This window comes from Aegilops tauschii, chromosome 3, assembly GCF_002575655.3.
Source record: "Aegilops tauschii subsp. strangulata cultivar AL8/78 chromosome 3, Aet v6.0, whole genome shotgun sequence".
Classification (NCBI taxonomy): Eukaryota; Viridiplantae; Streptophyta; class Magnoliopsida; order Poales; family Poaceae; genus Aegilops; species Aegilops tauschii.
In genome coordinates, this window is record NC_053037.3 from 470,750,138 (window position 1) to 470,773,053 (window position 22,916).

Consider the following 22,916-nt stretch of genomic DNA (forward strand, 5'->3'; position numbering starts at 1 on the left):
AGTATCTCCCACCCCACGCCGCCTCGCCTTTAATGCCGGCCCCCTCGGCCGCCCCGGGCACCGGTCCTTCCCGCGGCCGTCAGGGTTCGTCCAAGAAGAAGAAGCACCGCAGTCAGGGGCGGGGCGCCCCCGCTTCGCTTCCCCCGGTGGCTCCGGGTTCATCCCCGGCCCCGGGCCCGGTCTCCAACCTACCTCGTCCCCCGTGCTTCAATTGCGGGGTGGCGGGGCACTCGCAAGTTAGCTGCGTCAACCCCCAGTGTTGCTACATATGCCAGGACCCTGGCCATCCCGCCCTGCTATGTCCTGCTCGCCCTGTGACGTCGGAGCTCATGATGTACAGCCACGGGATTGAGGGGTTGGGCTTCTTCCACCTCGAGGTCCCCGATCTCCCACCGCCCACCCCCTCCCTTCAAGCGATCGTCACTGTGGTCGACGGGGTTGCCTCTCCGGAGATGATTGAGGCCGAGCTCAACCACCTCTACCGTCGCCAGTGGGACTGGTTGGTCACTCCTACGGCCGGTCACATCTTCACCGTGGTCTTCCCCGACTCCGTCAGTTACGGCTACGCCACTCGTAGTGGCCGGATCACCCTCACCCTCAACCAGCTTGTCGTCGACATCACCGAGCCGGTCCTCGACGCCCCTGCGGTGGCTGTGCTGGATACCGCCCGGCTCCTTGTAGGTGGTCTCCCCGACATCGCCCGGTCCGAGCTCGTCATCCGCCAGATGTCCAGGATCCTGGGCAAGGTGGTGGTGGTGGACGAGCTCTCCCTCCGCAAGGAGGAGGAGGTCCGGGTCAAGGTCAAGTGCTTAGACTCCTCCAAGCTTCACGTCACCGTCCGTGTTTTCTTCAACGACCAGGGCTACGACCTCCGCATCGCCCCCGAGCCCCCCAACCACGTCGGCCGCCCCCGCTTCACCGACGATGGGCCTCCCGGTGGCAACCCGGGGACCGGTGGGGGCTACCACGGTCGCCACCACCCCCGCTCCCGCCGGTCGGAGGACGGGGAGGGTTCGGATGACTCGCCCTCTCGCTCGCCGTCCCGCTCGCCTTCGCCTCCGGCCGATGGCGGGCATGGGCGCCAGGCCGCGCCGCCCCCCCCCCCCCCTCAAGGCCCTCCTCGGTACGGTGGCCGTGTCCCCTGCCGCCAGCGACGCCTCCAGCGTGGGCTTGGTCGTCTGCCCCGCCTCCTCTCCACGCTCCCCTGTCTCCACCGCTCCAGACGGGCCGGTTCTGGACCTAGTTCTCCTCCCTACGGGGTCGGTGATCCAGGACCCGCCCTCTCCGCTTGCCGGGGGGCCTGGGGGCCATCCCTGCCCCCTCCCGGCGCCGCTCCCGTCGTCGCCCCGTTGGCCATCCTGCTGTCCCCGGCCCCGCCTGTGGCCCGGACAGCTCTCGTCACCGACTCTACTCCACCACCGTCATCCCCAACACCGATGCCATCGCCATCTTCCACTCCGACCCCGGCTCTTCAGCTCCTCCCCGCTGCGGTCTCTGGCCTGGACGGGGAGTCCCAGGTGACCACCCCCCTGGTTGCCCCGCCTCCGCCTCCATGCGTCGTGGCCTTCTCTCGGCGCGCCCGTTCGGCCTCCTCTCCGGCGACTGCTTCATGCCGGAGTGCTCGGTTGGACGCGGCGCGCCCGGAGGGTAGCCCGGCGCTGCCCACCCGCGAGCGGGTGGAGCTTCGTGCCGCTGCACGGAACCTGGAGCCAGGTACCCCTTCAATCCCCCCCTCGGCAGCTACTTGTTCCTTCTCTGCTCTCGAGTCGGTGCCGCTTGGAAACCTTCTGAAGATCGCGACCGATTTCGCGATCATCTTTAGGGGGGGAGGTCGGCCCCCCCTTAGCCCAGATCGCAGCCATTTGGGCCCGCGAGATCCTCGACGGGAGGCTGGCTGCGGCTAGAGCAACCCTGCTCTTGCCCCCCGGCTCGTCGTCCGAGTCGGCGGAACTTATGCCACCCCCTCCTCGGAGGATTGGTGGAATTCCCCCTCTGTCCACCACCGAGCTTCGGGGTCGTACCCGTTCTCGGACTGCTGCCCTCCGCGCCCAAAGCGCATCTCGTGTCCTGGGGTCAAGCAGCCCCTCAATGGTTGCGTGATGCGTGCCCTCTTCTGGAACATCCGCGGTTTCGGCCATGATGGTCGCCGCCGCCAACTCATCCAGTACATGCGTGACGAACACATTGATATTGTGGCCATCCAGGAGACCATGCGTACGGATTTCTCCCTCCCGGAGCTTGACTGCCTGAGCTCCGTCCTTTTCGCCTGGCATTGGCTCCCTTCTAGTGGGACCGCGGGCCATTCCGGTGGCATCCTGTTAGGTGTGAAGGATGCCACCTTCGAGGTGGGCAGTATGGACCGGGGTCAGTTCTTTGTCAGCATGGAGATTTTTGAACGCTCCCTTAACTTCAAGTGGGAGGTCATTATTGTCTACGGCCCCGCTGACCACAGCCGATTCGCCTCCTTCCTCAAGGAGCTCCACCGGAAGGTGTCGGCTGCGTCACTGCCGGTTGTTGTGGGGGTGACTTTAATCTCCTTAGGTTCGCGGAGGACAAGAGCAATGCCAACGTCAACTTTGCTCTTATGCAAAGTTTCAACGATTGCATTGCTGATCTTGGCCTCCGTGAGATTGACCGGGTTGGTGCCAGGTTCACCTGGACCAACCGTCAGGCTGCCCCGACCCAGTCCGTCCTTGACCGGGTCCTAGTTTCTCCGGAATGGGACCTCCGTTGCTCCCTTGCCTCCCTTTGGGCCATCACTCGGATTGGCTCCGACCACGCCCCCCTCCTTCTGTCTTCCGCTGATGAACGCCCCCCGCTTCCCCCCCCCCCCCGATTCCGGTTTGAGACATTTTGGCTGTCCCAAGCTGGCTTCGCCGACGCGGTCGGTGCCCGTTGGTTGGAGACTCGCGCCCTCTCGCAGTCTCTTTCCCGCCCTTCCTCCGCTGTCGACTCTTGGCACGTCTGCGCCAAGCGAGGCCGACAGTTCATGAAGGGATGGGGCGCCAACCTGGGGCGTGACCTCCGCGAGCGTAAGAAGGCTCTGCTGTCTGCGATCCAAGCCCTGGACCTGCACGCCGATGCTACCGGCCTCTCTCCCGAGGAGTGGCTCTCCCGCTACGACTTGGAAGACCAGCTCTCTATCATCTACACTGATGAAGAGGCCTACTGGCGTTTGCGTGGTGCTCAGAAATGGGTCTTGAAGGGCGACGCGAATACGGCATATTTCCAAGCCATTGCTAATGGCCGACGTAGGCGCAACACCATTCCTCTCCTTTGGGATGGCTCGACCCTCCTGCAGTCCCCGCGGGACATTAGGTCCCACGTCGACGGCTTCTATAGGGCCCTGTTCACAGCCGCTCCTCGGAGCGGCTTATCTTTGGCCCCTGACTGCTGGTCCGGTCGCCAGCTTGTTTCTGAGCCTGAGAACGTGGCTCTTATGGCCCCCTTCTCAGAGGGCGAGGTCTGGGCCGCCATCAAGGGCATGAACCCTGCCTCGGCCCCTGGCCCGGATGGCCTTCCAGTCAAGTTCTTCCAAAGCTTCTGGAATGTGATCAAGTCGGAGGTCATGGCCATGTTCGACGAGTTCTACGTTGGGTCCATCGATCTTGGGCGCCTTAACTATGGGACGATCTCGCTCATCCCCAGGGTTCCTAGTGCTTCTGACATCCGTCAGTTCCGCCCAATCACGGTGATTAACGTGATCTTCCGGATTCTGGCGAAAGGGTACGCCAATAGGGTGACCCTGCTCGCGGACCAGATTACTCACCCCAACCAATCGGCTTTCATCCAAGGCTGTTATATTCTGGATGGGTTGCTGGTCCTTCAGAAGTCCTCCATGAGGTCCGCTCCAAACACCTCAAGGCGGTCTTCCTGAAGATCGATTTCCATAAGGCCTATGACACTGTTAGCTGGCCCTTCCTTCGGGAAGTTCTCCTGCGGAAAGGCTTCGATGACCGTTGGGTGACGCGGGTTATGCAGATGGTCTCGTGTGGTCGCACTGCCGTCAACATCAATGGGGAGATCGGCCCCTACTTCCCCACTTTCTGCGGGGTGAGGCAGGGTGATCCATTCTCCCTGTTCCTATTTAATATGGTGGTCGATGCTCTTGCGGCCATTCTGGACAAGGCTAAGGCCGCGGGCCATATTAGTGGGATCACCCCCCACTTGACTGGGGGCGTTGGCATCTCCCTGCTCCAGTACGCTGACGACACCATCATCATGGTCGAAGGCTCGGATACGGACATCGCTAGCCTTAAATTCCTCCTCCTCTGCTTCCAACAAATGTCTGGTCTTAAGATCAACTTCGACAAGAGCGATGTGATGGTGATGGGCTATTCCCCGGCTGAGGCCCTTGACATTGCCAACCGCCTCAATTGCCACCTGGGTTCCTTCCCAACGACCTACCTGGGAACGCCCATTAGTGACTCTCGGCTCACTGTGGCGGACCTTCGTCCTGCGGTGACCAAGTTGCAAACGCGCATTGAGCCTTGGCAGGGTCGGTGGCTCTCGAAGGCGGCCCGGACGATTCTCATCAACTCCTCGCTCTCTAGTCTCCTCTTATTCCTTATGAGCTTCTACAGCCTCCACGAGACCCTCCATCACGAGATCGCTAAAATCCAATCGCGCTTCTATTGGGCTGGGGACAATAACAAGCAGAAGTATCATATGGTTAGTTGGCCCGACATCTGCAAGCCCCGGGAGAAGGGAGGCCTTGGCATCATGTGCTCGAAGCGCATGAACATTGCCCTCCTCTCCCGCTGGCTCTGGCGCATCTCACAAGGGCATGGCGGTCTGTGGTTAGACATCATCCGGAATAAATACTTGCGTGGCCAACCTCTGGCCTTCTGCCAACGTTCGGGTGGATCCCAGTTCTGGTAGTCGGTCATCCAACTGCTCCCCATCCTCCGCATTGGGACTTCCATCTCGGTCGGATCGGGAGCAGCGACCTTGTTCTGGTTTGACCGATGGGCGGGTGACGCTCCATTCGCGGCCCGCTTCCCCGACCTCTTCTCCATCGCTGTAGTCCCTACAATCTCAGTTCAACAGGCCCTTATTGACTTAGGGCGCCTCGCGTTCCGGAGGCCATTTGGGCCCCCGGAAGTGGCCGCCTGGCATGAGCTTCTTGATTGTATTGCTCTCCATGAGCCGGCTGTCGATGCTGGCCCGGATGAGGTTCGGTGGCGCCTTGAGCCTTCGGGTCAATTCTCCACCAAGTCCCTTTACGCGGCCATCGCCCCATCCTCTGCCCCGCCGCCCCTCCAGGCGGTATGGTCCATTCGCCTGCCCCTTAAAATCCAGATCTTCATGTGGCAATGGATCCGCGGCCGGCTGCCGTCTGGAGTTGAGGTCCGCAAGCGCAATGGCCCGGGCTCTGGCCTCTGCCCTCTATGTGATACCCCCGAAGACTCGAACCACATATTCTTCTCCTGCGTGTCTGCTCAGTTCGTGTGGAGCTGCTTTAGAGAGGCGGTTGGTGGGGATTGGTGCCACTCCAACTTCCTTGACCTCTTCACCGAGCTATAGGCCTCCCCGCTGTCCTCTCGCCATATTAGGTGGCTTGAGATTGGGGCCCTCGCGTGGACGCTCTGGACTATTCGCAATAAGCTTGTGATTCAGCGCTCCCCTCTTCGACGATCTACTGACGCTCTCTTCAAACTGTCTGGTTACTTGCAGCTCTGGCGGCCGCTTAGCCGCCCTCGGGACCGGGACGCCATCTCCGCCTTCATCGCCGACCTCTGCTCGATGGCCGTCCGCCCGTCGCCGCCACCACCGCCGCCTCCGCCTGAGCCTGATTAGTCGTCTGTTTGCTCTCCGGCCTTGGCCCCGGCTGAGCCTGTCTCTTATTTCGTGTGTGTTTTGGGCTTGTTGAGCTGTGCCCTCAGCAGTACCTCTGGATTTATTGTTGTGCCACTTGAGTATGTGTGTTCTGAACTAGTACTTGTATGTGCTCTTGGCGGTTTGCTTTATTTATAAAGCGGGGCGAAAGCCTTTTTCGGTAATTCGCACATGCTAGCTAGCTAAGTCAAGAACAGAGGATGCAGATGGAAGAAAAGGGTTTCATATGGGTCAATGGCTCAACCAGCTAGGTTGCCGAGGTTACCTGCTGCTGTAAATTCTTGTAGCTCTTTTGCCTTTGCCCTCCTAGGTCGTACGAGATGTGACCTAGTGGTGAGGTCAAGATTGGTCATACATATGCATTGCTGGTTTTGCTAAGTTAAACTAAACTACTGAGTCAAATCAAATGAGGGAAATGCTATTGTTGCCGTAGCTCCGTCTCTCTAGCTGCCCCGGGCACTCTCTCTGCTCTCCCTCACTTGCCGTGGCACGAACCAACGAAGAAGAAGGAGGTGGAGAAGAACACGAGCACAGAGATGACATGGTGGTGTTTTTCGTGGCGCACGAACGCCGCCAGCCACACGAACAGCCGATGGATTTTCCTGAGCACGAACTCAGCCACACAACAACGAGCTACACAGGCCGGGGAAGACCTTATACACGCGCGCCCACTCACCCCACTCGCCACACTCCGCGCTCCACGGCTCCCGCGCCCGCCACGCACACACACGAACGGACGCGACCGGGTCCAGCGCCCAGCGCAGTCACCCTTCCGCACTTCTCGCTAACCAACACACGCACCCACGCGCACATACGCGCTGACCCACGCACACACGCACACGACCCCGCCGCGGACCCGACGTGCCCGACACGCCCGGCGCGCGCCCATACCAGCGCCCGACGCGTCCGACCTGTTGCCGCGGCTTATTCCGGCCAACACTCATCCCTAAGCCGCGGCTCAGAGGAGACCGACGTCCTCAACGCCGCCGTCCGCCAGCAGCGCGCGCTCCGCCGCGCCGTCGTCGTCGTCGTCGTCGTCGTCGTCGTTGTAGCCGCCACCGCCCTGACGTCGCTGCCGCGCCTACCACCGTGCCGCCCTGCCTCCTCGTCGTCATCTCGGCGCCATGGAAGCCTCTGCTGCGCCTCCGGCACGAGCCGCCGCCGCTCGCTGCCGCTGCCGAAGCCCACAGCTCTGTGCGCCGCCGTGCCGCGTCTCGGTGCCACGCGCCACTGCGCCTACACGGCCGTCGCGCCGAGCCTTCGCGGCCTCCTCGCCTCCGCGACCGCCGCTGCTCGACTCGCTACGCACCTCAGCCGAAGCCTCCATGTCGGCCGCGCTCGCCGCGGCCGCCGCCGCACGCCACGGCCGCCCTGAACCCGATAGCTCCGATACCAATTGTTGTTACCGTAGCTCCGTCTCTCTAGCTCTCCCGGGCACTCTCTCTGCTCTCCCTCACTTGCCGTGGCACGAACCAACGAAGAAGGAGGTGGAGAAGAACACGAGCACAGAGATGACATGGTGGTGTTTTTCGCGGCGCACGAACGCCGCCAGCCGCACAAACAGCCAATGGATTTTCCTGAGCACGAACTCAGCCACACAACAGCGAGCTACACAGGCCGGGGAAGACCTTATACACGCGCGCGCGTGCCACGCCGCGCCTACAGCGCGCCCACTCATCCCACTCGCCACGCTCCGCGCTCCACGACTCCCGCGCCCGCCGCGCACACACACGAACGGACGCGACCGGGTCCAGCGCCCAGCGCAGTCACCCTCCCGCACTTCTCGCTAACCAACACACGCACCCACGCGCACATACGCGCTGACCCACGCACACACGCACACGACCCCGCCGCGGACCCGACGTGCCCGACACGCCCGGCGCGCGCCCATACCCGCGCCCGACGCGTCCGACCCGTCGCCGCGGCTTATTCCGGCCAACAAATGCGTCTCTGTGAAACGGCAGGTCGCTGCGATTGGTTTTGAAATGAGGATCTGTGTGCTAAGAATTACTCCATCCGAGGGAGTACATCAGATGTACACTAGTGTAAAAAACGTTTTTATATTATGAGACGGAGGGAGTACATCAGATGTACGTGGCATCGCAATCTCAGGTCAGATCGCAGTGCACAACATGTATGCAAATCCAAGGCATATATGGTGGCATCTGGTGAGCAAATGATGCAGCAGAATAATTAATCTGCGCCGAAAAATTACTACGCCTGTTGATCAGGTCCCAGCCGGCATCGTGGATGGCATGAAACCCGTTGTCGCTAGCTGCAGTTCGCAGGCGATGAGCCTCCCATGATCCGACTTTCGGTGGCTGCAAGTGCAACCAATTTCTTACTGGTATTTTTATTTCAACAAGGACTTACCATTGGATGCGATTAATCAAAACTCTACAAACTATAATATAGGGCATATAGAATTTTATTAAATCAAACTTTACAAACTAGCAAGAGACCTTGAGTCTGTACTGTCAGCTCAAATGGTGGAATAGTACTACTATTCTCCTAATGTAGTGCATATATATTTATATAAAAATCAAACTTTACAAACTTTGACCGAGAAAAATATCTTCATCTAGAATACCAACTACATTTTTTTGAGTTGGGACTACATACATTAGACATATTTCCACATCACATGTATTTAATATTATTGATATAATATATATTCTCTACAAACTTGGTCAAAGTTTGACTTGAGAAAAAAACTGCAAACACTACATTATGAAATGGGGGGTGTTTTCTTTTTCACCCTAGGCGAAAACAGATACTTCCGCTGCACAGACTCCTTCCTCGAACAGTATGCAACGTATGTACATATATAGATCTCCGATTAGGACGTGCACAAGTCCAAGCTTACCTAAGTTTCATGACTTTATTTGTCAGTAGACTAATCTAACTCCCAAGTCCATGTCTATGTGTCAGAACCCAGAAGATCAGGATGTTCTACCAGTCACAAGAGAGAAAGCTTCTGGTTTGTGCCTCCTGTCTGGGTGTAAACAAGCAGGATCCGGAAGATATATCAACATCAGAAGATCATATCTCATCGCTGTTTAGGCGACTGACCGAGTGCCGTGTACTGATTAGTAAGCAAGTACTAGTACGGTACTACCGACTAGGCTCACCCACCAGTAAGGAAGTCAGCACACGAGGAGGACTTGCAGCTAGTCCCCCAGTCAGCTCGTACTATAGCCACTTCGGAGCTCAATGTGGTTGCTTTCATGAGTAGTCGAGTTTGGCTTTTGAGGCCTCCCCTGGTTGTTGCTGAAGGGAGTTTGGCGGGAAAGTGAGGCCGTTTTTCCTCACGACCTGATCCGAGTTCCATGTTGATCGACAATGTGTGACATGTACGTGTGCGCGTGCGTGCTTGTGTACTTGTGTGACAGTGTGAGCATTGCGTCATTGCGTGTGGTTGTATGTCCCTCACTGACTCGGCTTTTCTTGCCTTAGACTATTTTCAAACTATAATTAACAATGTTAATATATTATCAACATTTTTAAACTTCATTTTTTATGTTCAATTTTTTTAATACATGTTCTACATATTTCATATCGATCACAAATACTTTTTGGTACACATTTAATTTTTTCAAATAGATTATTAAGATTTTTTCCAATAGTTGTCTTTGATGAATTTTTTCGAACACATCATAAAATATATCTGAAACATTTTTTAATTCATGGTTACCATTTTATGAATATATGATTAATTTTTTTAATACATGATCAACATTATTAGAATTTATATTTTTCTGTTCAATATTTTTGGTATGCATTAGGAACATTTTTTATACATATTTAATATTTTTACATTGATTATTAATATTTTTTTCAAATGCTTGATTACCATTTAAAAAACATGATCAACTTTTTTCATACACATTTTATTATTTTGAATACTTTTTCTTGAATACATCAGAAAACAAAATTCTATATACATTTTACAAATGCTAGATTAACATTTTTGAAATGTTTTATGTAGAGACTTTTTAACACGGTACAGACATAGATGCTCATGCACTCATCCCCATAATCGCACGGACACACATTCTACCATTACGAGCACCTCCAAGAAAACTGAGTCACCTCATCATCTTAAGATTGATGAAGTCGCCGGGAACGTCTCTGATACGTCTCCGTCGTATCTATAATTTTTGATTGTTTTATGCCAATATTGTACAACTTTCATATACTTTTGGCAACTTTTTATATTATTTTTAGGATTAACATATTGATCCAGTGCCCAGTGTCAGTTCCTGCTTGTTACATGTTTTTTGTTTCGCAGAATATCTATACCAAACGAAGTCCAAATGCGATAAAAATTTATGAAAATTTATTTTGGAATATATATATTTTTTGGGAAAAAGAATCAATGTGAGACGGTGCCCGAGAGGCCCACAAGCCATGGAGGCGCGCCTCCCTACCCTGGGCGCGCCTGGAAGGCTTGTGGTCAGCCCGTAAGGCGGTTGATGCCCTTCTTTCGCCGCAAGAAATATAATATCCGGAAGGAAATCGTGTTAAAATTTCAGCCCAATCGGAGTTACGGATCTCGGGGAATTTAAGAAACGGTTAAGGCCAGAAAACGAACGCGAAACAGAAGGGAAACTATTATCTTCGAATTGAAAGGCATAATCAAAAAAGAAATATGTTGTTTCTTCTGTTTGTATGGTTTCAGTGACTAGCTAAGGTTTCAAGCCAACACAACCATGCGAGGCTTATTTGGTTGCAGGATTTCAAAACACATGGAAATAAGAAAACATAAAATTAATGCTACTTAATATAGAAAAGATAAACATTCTCACAATTTTTAGTCCAACAAAGCAAACAATCATTATAGGAAATTCTGAAGGAAATACGCCCTAGAGGCAATAATAAAGTTATTATTTATTTCCTCATGCCATGATAAATGTTTATTATTCATGCTAGAATTGTATTAACCGGAAACACAATACATGTGTGAATACATAGACAAACATAGTATCACTAGTATGCCTCTACTTGACTAGCTCGTTAATCGAAGATGGTTGAGTTTCCTAGCCATGGACATGAGTTGTCATTTGATTAACGGGATCACATTATTAGGAGAATGATGTGATTGACTTGACCCATTCCGTTAGCTTAGCACTTGATCGTTTAGTATGTTGCTATTGCTTTCTTCATGACTTATACATGTTCCTATGACTATGAGATTATGCAACTCCCGTTTACAGGAGGAACACTTTGTGTGCTACCAAACGTCACAACATAACTGGGTGATTATAAAGGTGCTCTACAGGTGTCTCCGAAGGTACTTGTTGAGTTGGCGTATTTCGAGATTAGGATTTGTCACTCCACGGAGAGGTATCTCTGGGCCCTCTCGGTAATGCACATCACTATAAGCCTTGCAAGCATTGTAACTAATGAGTTAGCTGCGAGATGATGTACTACGGAATGAGTAAAGAGACTTTCTGGTAACGAGATTGAACTAGGTATTGAGATACCGACGATCGAATCTCGGGCAAGTAACATACCGATGACAAAGGGAACAACGTATGTTGTTATGCGGTTTGACCGATAAAGATCTTGATAGAATACGTGGGAGCCAATATGAGCATCTAGGTTCCGCTATTGGTTATTGACCGAAGACGTGTCTCGGTCATGTCTACATAGTTCTCGAAATTATGAGTTATTATGAGTTTGATGACGATCGTTATTATGAGTTTTTGTGTTTTGATGCACCGAAGGTAGTTCGGAGTCCCGGATATGATCACGGACATGACGAGGAGTCTCGAAATGGTCGAGACGTAAAGATCGATATATTGGATGACTATGTTCGGACACCGGATGTGTTTCGGGAGGTTTCAGACATCTACCGGAGTACCGGGGGGTTACCGGAACCCCCCGGGGAGTTAACTGGGCCTCATGGGCCTTAGTGGGAGAAGAGGAGGGGCGGCCAGGGCTGCCGCGCGCCCCCTCCCCCTCTAGTCCGAATTGGACAAGGAGGGGGGCAGCGCCCCCCTTTTTCCTTCTCCTCCTCTCTCCCTTCCTTCCCTCTCCTACTCCAACAAGGAAAGGAGTCCTACTCCCGGTGGGAGTAAGACTCCCCCCTTGGCGCGCCCTCCTTGGCCGGCCGCCTCTCCCCCCTTGCTCCTTTATATACGGGGGCAGGGGCACCTCTAGACACACAAGTTGATCTGTTGATCTCTCCCAGCCGTGTGCGGTGCCCCCTCCACCATATTCCACCTCGATCATATCGTAGCGGTGCTTAGACAAAGCCCTGCGTCGGTAGCAACATCATCACCATCATCACGCCGTCGTGCTGACGGAACTCTCCCGTGAAGCTCTGCTGGATCGGAGTTCGCGGGACGTCATCGAGCTGAACATGTGCTGAACTCGGAGGTGCCGTACGTCCGGTACTTGGATCGATCGGATCGTGAAGACGTACGACTACATCAACCGCGTTGTGCTAACGCTTCCGCTTTTGGTCTACGAGGGTACGTGTACACACTCTCCCCTCTCGTTGCTATGCATCACCATGATCTTGCGTGTGCGTAGGAATTTTTTTGAAATTACTACGTTCCCCATCGCATCCGAGCCAAGTTTATGCGTAGATGTTATATGCACGAGTAGAACACAAGTGAGTTGTGGGCGATCCAAGTCATACTGCTTACCAGCATGTCATACTTTGGTTCGGCGGTATTGTTGGATGAAGTGGCCCGGACCGACATTACGCATACGCTTACGCGAGACTGGTTCTACCGACGTGCTTTGCACACAGGTGGCTGGCGGGTGTCTATTTCTCCAACTTTAGTTGAACCGAGTGTGGCTACGCCCGGTCCTTGAGAAGGTTAAAACAGCACTAACTTGACGAACTATCATTCTAGTTTTGATGTGTAGGTAAGAACGGTTCTTGCTTAGCCCGTAGCAGCCACATAAAACTTGCAACAACAACGTAGAGGACGTCTAACTTGTTTTTGCAGGGCATGTTGTGATGTGATATGGTCAAGGCATGATGCTATATTTTATTGTATGAGATGATCATGTTTTGTAACCGAGTTATCGGCAACTGGCAGGAGCCATATGGTTGTCGCTTTATTGTATGCAATGCAATCGCCCTGTAATTGCTTTACTTTATCACTAAGCGGTAGCTATAGTCGTAGAAGCAATAGTTGGCGAGACGACAACAATGCTACGATGGAGATCAAGGTGTCGCGCCGGTGACGATGGTGATCATGACGGTGCTTCGGAGATGGAGATCACAAGCACAAGATGATGATGGCCATATCATATCACTTATATTGATTGCATGTGATGTTTATCATTTATGCATCTTATTTTGCTTTGATTGACGGGAGCATTATAAGATGATCTCTCACTAAATTTCAAGATAAAAATGTTCTCCCTAAGTATGCACCGTTGCCAAAGTTCGTCGCGCCGAGACACCACGTGATGATCGGGTGTAATAAGCTCTATGTTCATCTACAACGGGTGCAGCCAATTTTGCACACGCAGAATACTCGGGTTAAACTTGACGAGCCTAGCATATGAAGATATGGCCTCGGAACACTGAGCCCGAAAGGTCGAGCGTGAATCATATAGTAGATATGATCAACATAGTGATGTTCACCATTGAAAACTACTCCATCTCACGTGATGATCGGACATGGTTTAGTTGATTTGGATCACGTGATCACTTAGATGATTAGAGGGTTGTCTGTCTAAGTGGGAGTTCTTAAGTAATATGATTAATTGAACTTAAATTTATCATTAACTTAGTACGTGATAGTATTTTGCTTGTCTATGTTATTGTAGATAGATGGCCCGTGTTGTTGTTTCGTTGAATTTTAATGCGTTCCTTGAGAAAGCAAAGTTTAAAGATGATGGTAGCAATTACACGGACTGAGTCCGTGATACGTCTCCAACGTATCTATAATTTTTGGTTCCATGCTATATTATATTCTGTTTTGGACATTATTGGGCTTTATTATACACTTTTATATTATTTTTGGGACTAACCTATTAACCGGAGGCCCAACCCATAATTGCTGTTTTTTTGCCTATTTCAGAGTTTCGCAGAAAAAGAATATCAAACGGAGTCCAAACGGAATGAAACCTTCGGGAACGTGATTTTCGGAACGAACGTGATCCAGAGGACTTGGACCCTACGTCAAGACATCAACCAGGAGGGCACGAGGTAGGGGGCGCGCCTACCCCCTGGGCGCGCCCTCCACCCTCGTGGGCCCCATGTTGCTCCACCGACGTACTTCTTCCTCCTATATATACCTATGTACCCCCAAACTACCAGATACGGAGCCAAAAACCTAATTCCACCGCCGTAACCTTCTGTACCCGTGAGATCCCATCTTGGGGCCTTTTCCGGAGCTCCGCCGGAGGGGGCATCGATCACGGAGGGCTTCTACATCAACACCATAGCCTCTCCGATGATGTGTGAGTAGTTTACCTCAGACCTTCGGGTCCATAGTTTTTAGCTAGATGGCTTCTTCTCTCTTTTTGGATCTCAATACAATGTTCTCCCCCTATCTTGTGGAGATCTATTCGATGTAATCTTCTTTTGCGGTGTGTTTGTTGAGACCGATGAATTGTGGGTTTATGATCAAGTTTATCTATGAACAATATTTGAATCTTCTCTGAATTCTTTATGTATGATTGGTTATCTTTGCAAGTCTCTTCGAATTATCAGTTTGGTTTGGCCTACTAGATTGATCTTTTTTGAAATGGAGGAAGTGCTTAGCTTTGGGTTCAATCTTGCGGTGTCCTTTCCCAGTGACAGTAGGGGCAGCAAGGCACGTATTGTATTGTTGCCATCGAGGATAACAAGATGGGGTTTATATCATATTGCATGAGTTTATCCCTCTACATCATGTCATCTTGCTTAAAGCGTTACTCTGTTCTTATGAACTTAATACTCTAGATGCATGCTGGATAGCGGTCGATGTGTGGAGTAATAGTAGTAGATGCAGGCAGGAGTCGGTCTACTTGTCTCGGACGTGATGCCTATATACATGATCATACCTAGATATTCTCATAACTATGCTCAATTTTGTCAATTGCTCAACAGTAATTTGTTCACCCACCGTAATACTTATGCTCTCGAGAGAAGCCTCTAGTGAAACCTATGGCCCCCGGGTCTATTTTCTATCATATTAATCTTCCAACACTTAGTTATTTTTATTGCCTTTTATTTTACTTTGCATCTTTATCATAAAAATACCAAAAATATTATCCTATCATATCTATCAGATCTCACTCTCGTAAGTGAACGTGAAGGGATTGACAACCCTTTGTTGCGTTGGTTGCGAGGATTTATTTGTTTGTGTAGGTGCGAGGGACTCGTGCGTGCCCTCCTACTGGATTGATACCTTGGTTCTCAAAAACTGAGGGAAATACTTACACTACTTTACTGCATCACCCTTTCCTCTTCAAGGGAAAACCAACGCAGTGCTCAAGACGTAGCAAGAAGGATTTCTGGCGCCGTTGCCGGGGAGGCTTACGCTGAGTCAAGTCAAGATTTGAACTCCCGTCAACGAACCATTTCTGGCGCCGTTGCCGGGGAGTCTACGCAAAAGTCAACATACCAAGTACCCATCACAAACCCTTATCTCCCGCATTACATTATTTGCCATTTGCCTCTCGTTTTCCTCTCCCCCACTTCACCCTTGCCGTTTTATTCGCTCTCTCTTTTTCGTCTGCCTTCCTCTCTCTTTTTGCCCCTTGCTCTTTCTGTCGTTATGTCTGAAATTGGGGAAATTATTGTCGATATGGACAATAATAATATCATGGAAAATTCTGATGCTCCTGCTGAAGAACCCCCTATCTTACATACAAAAAAATTCCGAATTGGTAGTGGTAATATTATTAAAGGAGTTATCCAAGATTTCTTTACTTGTGCCGGTGCTTTGCCTTCTATGGGTAGTTCTATTCTTCATAGAACTAGTAGTCTTGCGGATGCTATCGCCATGCTTGTAGTTGAACTTGAAAGACAATTTATGCACTTGCATCCTTGCATACAAAGGAGTTTCCTAGAATTTTCTAATATTGAGCATTCTTCTGTTAAGCGTGCCGCTACTATCTTTTTGGCTCATGAGTTTAGATTTATAATAAAAGAGGCCAAAGAAATCTTTGTATTATAGGGTGGACGCTGGCCGTCCTCCCATAGAGGCTATCCTCTTTGATCAAGAAGAAATAATGCGTTTTCAATCTCTAGACTATGTTGCTTTTAATGAAAACCTTAGAAAAAAGGTTCCTGCCAATATTCTAGTTGATAGAATTTCTGAACTTAATAATGATGTTGCTATTCAAAATAATGAGCTAGGATATTCTCTCGAATATAGGCTCACAAAGTTCTGTCAAAAGAATGCTTATAATGATGAATTGGTTGTGCAATACGAAGGGCCAAAGGAGGAACCTATACCTCCTAAAGTTGATCTTGGGGACTTTTGTCCCATTAAATTTAGCCCTTTTGATTACTTTTGCTTGCATCAAAGAAAACTCGCTGCTGAACGTAGAGAATATGAAATGAGTTTTACTGATCTATCCTATTATTATGGTAATACCTAGATCTATCCTTGCTTTTATGCCTAGCTAGGGGCGTTAAACGATAGCACTTGTTGGGAGGCAACCCAATTTTATTTTTAGTTTTTTTTTGCTTTTTGCTTCTGTTTAGGAATAAATCTTTGATCTAGCCTCTGGTTAGATGTGTTTTTATGTTTTAATTAGTGTTTGTGCCAAGTTAAACCTATAGGATCTTCTTGGATGATAGTTATTTGATCTTGCTGAAAATTGCAGAAACTTTCTGTTCATGAAAATAATTCTTACAAATCACCAGAACGTGATAAAATATTGATTCCAATTGCTGCTGATCAATAAAAAAATTGTCTAGGTCGTCCTATTTTGGCTGAATTTTTGGAGTTCCAGAAGTTTGCGTTAGTTACAGATTACTACAGACTGTTCTGTTTTTGACAGATTCTGTTTTTCGTGTGTTGTTTGCTTATTTTGATGAATCTATGGCTAATAAAATAGTTTATAAACCATAGAGAAGTTGGAATACAGTAGTTTTAACACCTATATAAATAAAGTATGAGTTTATTACAGTACCTTGAAGTGGTGTTTTGTTTTCTTTCGCTAACGGAGCTCACGAGATTTTCTGTTAAGTTTTGTGTTGTGAAGTTTTCAAGTTTTGGGTAAAAGATTTGATGGATTATGGAACAAGGAGTGGCAAGAGCCTAAGCTTGGGGATGCCCAAGGCACCCCAAGATAATCTAAGGACACCAAAAAGCCAAAGCTTGGGGATGCCCCGGAAGGCATCCCCTCTTTCGTCTACTTCCATCGGTAACTTTACTTGGAGCTATATTTTTATTCACCACATGATATGTGTTTTGCTTGGAGCGTCTTGTATTATTTGAGTCTTTGATTTTTAGTTACCACAATCATCTTTGCTGGACACACTTTTTGAGAGAGACACACATGATTCGGAAATTATTAGAATACTCTATGTGCTTCACTTATATCTTTTGAGCTATATAGTTTTTTGCTCTAGTGCTTCACTTATATCTTTTAGAGCACGGTGGTGGTTTTGTTTTATAGAAACTATTATTCTCTCATACTTCACTTATATTATTTTGAGAGTCTTAAACAGCATGGTAATTTGCTTAGATAATCCTAATATGCTAGGTATTCAAGACTAGTAAAAACTTTCTTATGAGTGTGCTGAATACTAAGAGAAGTTTGATGCTTGATGACTGTTTTGAGATATGGAGGTAGTGATATTAAAGTTGTGCTAGTTGAGTAGTTGTGAATTTGAGAAATACTTGTGTTGAAGTTTGCAAGTCCCGTAGCATGCACATATGGTAAACGTTATGTAACAAATTTGAAACATGAGGTGTTCTTTGATTGTCCTCCTTATGAGTGGCGGTCGGGGACGAGCGATGGTCTTTTCCTACCAATCTATCCCCCTAGGAGCATGCGCGTAGTGCTTGGTTTTTGATGACTTGTAGATTTTTGCAATAAGTATGTGAGTTCTTTATGACTAATGTTGAGTCCATGGATTATACGCACTCTTACCCTTCCATCATTGCTAGCCTCTTCGGTACCGTGCATTGCCCTTTCTCACATTGAGAGTTGGGGCAAACTCCGCCGGTGCATCCAAACCCCGTGATATGATATGCTCTTTCACACATAAACCTCCTTATATCTTCCTCAAAACAGCCACCATACCTACCTATTATGGCATTTCCATAGCCATTCCGAGATATATTGCCATGCAACTTTCCACCGTTCCGTTTATTATGACACGCTCATCATTGTCATATTGCTTTGCATGATCATGTAGTTGACATCGTATTTGTGGCAAAGCCACCGTTCATAATTTTTCATACATGTCACTCTTGATTCATTGTTATCCCGGTATACCGCCGGAGGCGTTCATATAGAGTCATACTTTGTTCTAGTATCGAGTTGTAATCATTGAGTTGTAAATAAATAGGTGTGATGATCATCATTCATAGAGCATTGTCCCAATAAAAAAAGAGAGAAATGCCAAATAAAAAAGGAAGGCCCAAAAAAAGAGAAAATAAAAAGGGACAATGCTATTATCCTTTTTTCCCACACTTGTGCTTCAAAGTAGCACCATGATCTTCATGGTAGAAAGTCTCTTGTTTTGTCACTTTCATATACTAGTGGGAATTTTTCATTATAGAATTTGGCTTGTATATTCCAACAATGGGCTTCCTCAAATGCCCTAGGTCTTCGTGAGCAAGCAAGTTGGATGCACACCCACTTAGTTTCTTTTGTTGAGCTTTCATGCATTTATAGCTCTAGTGCATCCGTTGCATGGCAATCCCTACTCCTTGCATTAACATCAATCGATGGGCATCTCCATAGCTCATTGATTAGCCTCGTTGATGTGAGACTTTCTACTTTTTTCTCTTCTCCACATAACCCCCATCATTATATTCTATTTCACCCATAGTGCTATATCCATGGCTCACGCTCATGTATTGCGTGAAGGTTGAAAAAAGTTTGAGATTACTAAAGTATGAAACAATTGCTTGGCTTGTCATCGGGGTTGTGCATGATGAGAGCATTCTTGTGTGACAGAAATGGAGCATGACTAAACTATATGATTTTGTAGGGATGAACTTTCTTTGGCCATGTTATTTTGAGAGGACATAATTGCTTAGTTAGTATGCTTGAAGTATTATTACTTTTATGTCAATATTAAACCTTTATCTTGAATCTTTCGGATCTGAATATTCATACCACAATTAGGAGAATTACATTGAAATTATGCCAAGTAGCATTCCACATAAAAAATTCTGTTTTTATCATTTACCTACTCGAGGACGAGCAGGAATTAAGCTTGGGGATGCTTGATACGTCTCCAAAGTATCTATAATTTTTGATTGTTCCATGCTATATTATATTCTGTTTTGGACATTATTGGGCTTTATTATACACTTTTATATTATTTTTGGGACTAACCTATTAACCGGAGGCCCAGCCCAGAATTGTTGTTTTTTTGCCTATTTCAAAGTTTCGCAGAAAAAGAATATCAAACGGAGTCCAAACGGAATGAAACCTTCGGGGACGTGATTTTCGGAACGAACGTGATCCAGAGGACTTGGACCCTACGTCAAGACATCAACCAGGAGGGCACGAGGTAGGGGGGCGCGCCTACCCCCCTGGGCGCACCCTCCACCCTCGTGGGCCCCACGTTGCTCCGCCGACGTACTTCTTCCTCCTATATATACCTACGTACCCCCAAACTACCAGATACGGAGCCAAAAACCTAATTCCACCGCCGCAACCTTCTGTACCCATGAGATCCCATCTTGGGGCCTTTTCCGGAGCTCCGCCGGAGGGGGCATCGATCACGGAGGGCTTCTACATCAACACCATAGCCTCTCTGATGATGTGTGAGTAGTTTACCTTAGACCTTCGGGTCCATAGTTATTAGCTAGATGGCTTCTTCTCTCTTTTTGGATCTCAATACAATGTTCTCCCCCTCTCTTGTGGAGATCTATTCGATGTAATCTTCTTTTGCGGTGTGTCTGTTGAGACCGATGAATTGTGGGTTTATGATCAAGTTTATCTATGAACAATATTTGAATCTTCTTTGAATTCTTTTATGTATGATTGGTTATCTTTGCAAGTCTCTTCGAATTATCAGTTTGGTTTGGCCTACTAGATTGATCTTTCTTGCAATGGGAGAAGTGCTTAGCTTTGGGTTCAATCTTGCGGTGTCCTTTCCCAGTGACAGTAGAGGCAGCAAGGCATGTATTGTATTGTTGCCATCAAGGATAACAAGATGGGGTTTATATCATATTGCATGAGTTTATCCGTCTACATCATGTCATCTTGCTTAAAGCGTTACTCTGTTCTTATGAACTTAATACTCTAGATGCATGCTGGATAGCGGTCGATGTGTGGAGTAATAGTAGTAGATGCAGGCAGGAGTCGGTCTACTTGTCTCGGACGTGATGCCTATATACATGATCATACCTAGATATTCTCATAACTATGCTCAATTCTGTCAATTGCTCAACAGTAATTTGTTCACCCACTGTAATACTTATGCTCTCGAGGGAAGCCTCTAGTGAAACCTATGGCCCCCGGGTCTATTTTCTATCATATTATTCTTCCAACACTTAGTTATTTTTATTGCCTTTTATTTTACTTTGCATCTTTATCATAAAAATACCAAAAATATTATCCTATCAAAGCTATCAGATCTCACTCTCGTAAGTGACCGTGAAGGGATTGACAACCCCTTTATTGCGTTGGTTGCGAGGATTTATTTGTTTGTATAGGTGCGAGGGACTCGTGCGTGGCCTCCTACTGGATTGATACATTGGTTCTCAAAAACTGAGGGAAATACTTACGCTACTTTACTGCATCACCCTTTCCTCTTCAAGGGAAAACCAACGCAGTGCTCAAGAGGTAGGAGTCCATAACTTGAGGATTATCCTCATTGCTGCACAGAAGAATTATGTCCTGGAAGCACCGATGGGCGCCAGGCCTGCTGCAGATGCAACTGACGACGTTAAGAACATGTGGCAGAGGAAAGCTGATGACTACTCGATAGTTCAGTGTGCCATGCTTTACAGCTTAGAACTGGGACTTCAACGACGTTTTGAACGTCATGGAGCATATGAGATGTTCCAGGAGTTGAAGTTAATATTTCAAGCAAATGCCCGGATTGAGAGATATGAAGTCTCCAATAAGTTCTATAGCTGCAAGATGGAGGAGAATAGTTCTGTCAGTGAACATATACTCAAAATTTCTGGGTATAACAACCACTTGATTCAATTGGGAGTTAATCTTCTGGATGATAGTATCATTGAAAGAATTCTTCAATCACTGCCACCAAGCTACAAGAGCTTCGTGATGAACTATAATATGCAAGGGATGTATAAGACAATTCGCGAGCTCTTCGCAATGCTAAAAGCTGCGGAGGTAGAAATCAAGAAGGAGCATCAAGTGTTGATGGTCAACAAGACCACCAGTTTCAAGAAAAAGGGCAAAGGGAAGAAGAAGGGGAACTTTAAGAAGAACAGCAAACAAGTTGCTGCTCAAGAGAAGAAACCCAAGTCTAGACCTAAGCATGAGACTGAGTGCTTCTACTGCAAGCAGACTGGTCACTGGAAGCGAAACTGCCCCAAGTATTTGGCGGATAAGAAGGATGGCAAGGTGAACAAAGGTATATGTGATTGATGTGTACCTTATTAGGGCTCGCAGTAGCACCTGGGTATTTGATACTGGTTCTGTTGCTAATATTTGCAACTCAAAACAGGGACTACGGATTAAGCGAAGACTGGCTAAGGATGAGGTGACAATGCGCGTGGGAAATGGTTCCAAAGTCGATGTGATCGCCGTCGGTACGCTACATCTACATCTACCTTCGGGATTAGTTTTAGACCTGAATAATTGTTATTTGGTGCCAGCGTTAAGCATGAACATTATATCTGGATCTTGTTTGATGCGAGACGGTTATTCATCTGAGAATAATGGTTGTTCTATTTATATGAGTAATATCTTTTATGGTCATGCACCTTTGAAGAGTGGTCTATTTTTTGTTGAATCTCGATAGTAGTCATACACATATTCATAATGTTGAAGCGAAAAGATGCAGAGTTGATAATGATAGTGCAACTTATTTGTGGCACTGCCGTTTGGGTGATATTCGTGTAAAGCGCATGAAGAAACTCCATACCGATGAACTTTTGGAATCACTTGGTACTTGCGAACCATGCCTTATGGGCAAGATGACTAAAACGCCATTCTCCGGAACAGTGGAGCGAGCAACAGATTTGTTGGAGATCATACATACTGATGTATGTGGTCCGATGAATATTGAGGCTCGCGGCGGGTATCGTTATTTTCTCACCTTCACAGATGATTTGAGCAGATATGGGTATATCTACTTAATGAAACATAAGTTTGAAACATTTAAAAAGTTCAAAGAATTTTAGAGTGAAGTGGAAAATCATCGTAACAAGAAAATAAAGTTTCTATGATCTGATCGTGGAGGAGAATATTTGAGTTACGAGTTTGGTCTACATTTGAAACAATGCGGAATAGTTTCGCAACTCACGCCACCCGGAACACCACAGCGTAATGGTGTGCCGAACGTCGTAATCGTACTTTACTAGATATGGTGCGATCTATGATGTCTCTTACTGATTTACCCCTATCGTTTTGGGGTTATGCTTTAGAGGCGGCTGCATTCACGTTAAATAGGGCACCATCGAAATCCGTTGAGACGACGCCTTATGAACTGTGGTTTGGCAAGAAACCAAAGTTGTCGTTTCTTAAAGTTTGGGGCTGCGATGCTTATGTGAAAAAGCTTCAACCTGATAAGCTCGAACCCAAATCGGAGAAATGTGTCTTCATAGGATACCCAAAGGAAACTGTTGGGTACACCTTCTATCACAGATCCGAAGGCAAGACATTCGTTGCTAAGAATGGATCCTTTCTAGAGAAGGAGTTTCTCTTGAAAGAAGTGAGTGGGAGGAAAGTAGAACTTGATGAGGTAACTGTACCTGCTCCCTTATTGGAAAGTAGTTCATCACAGA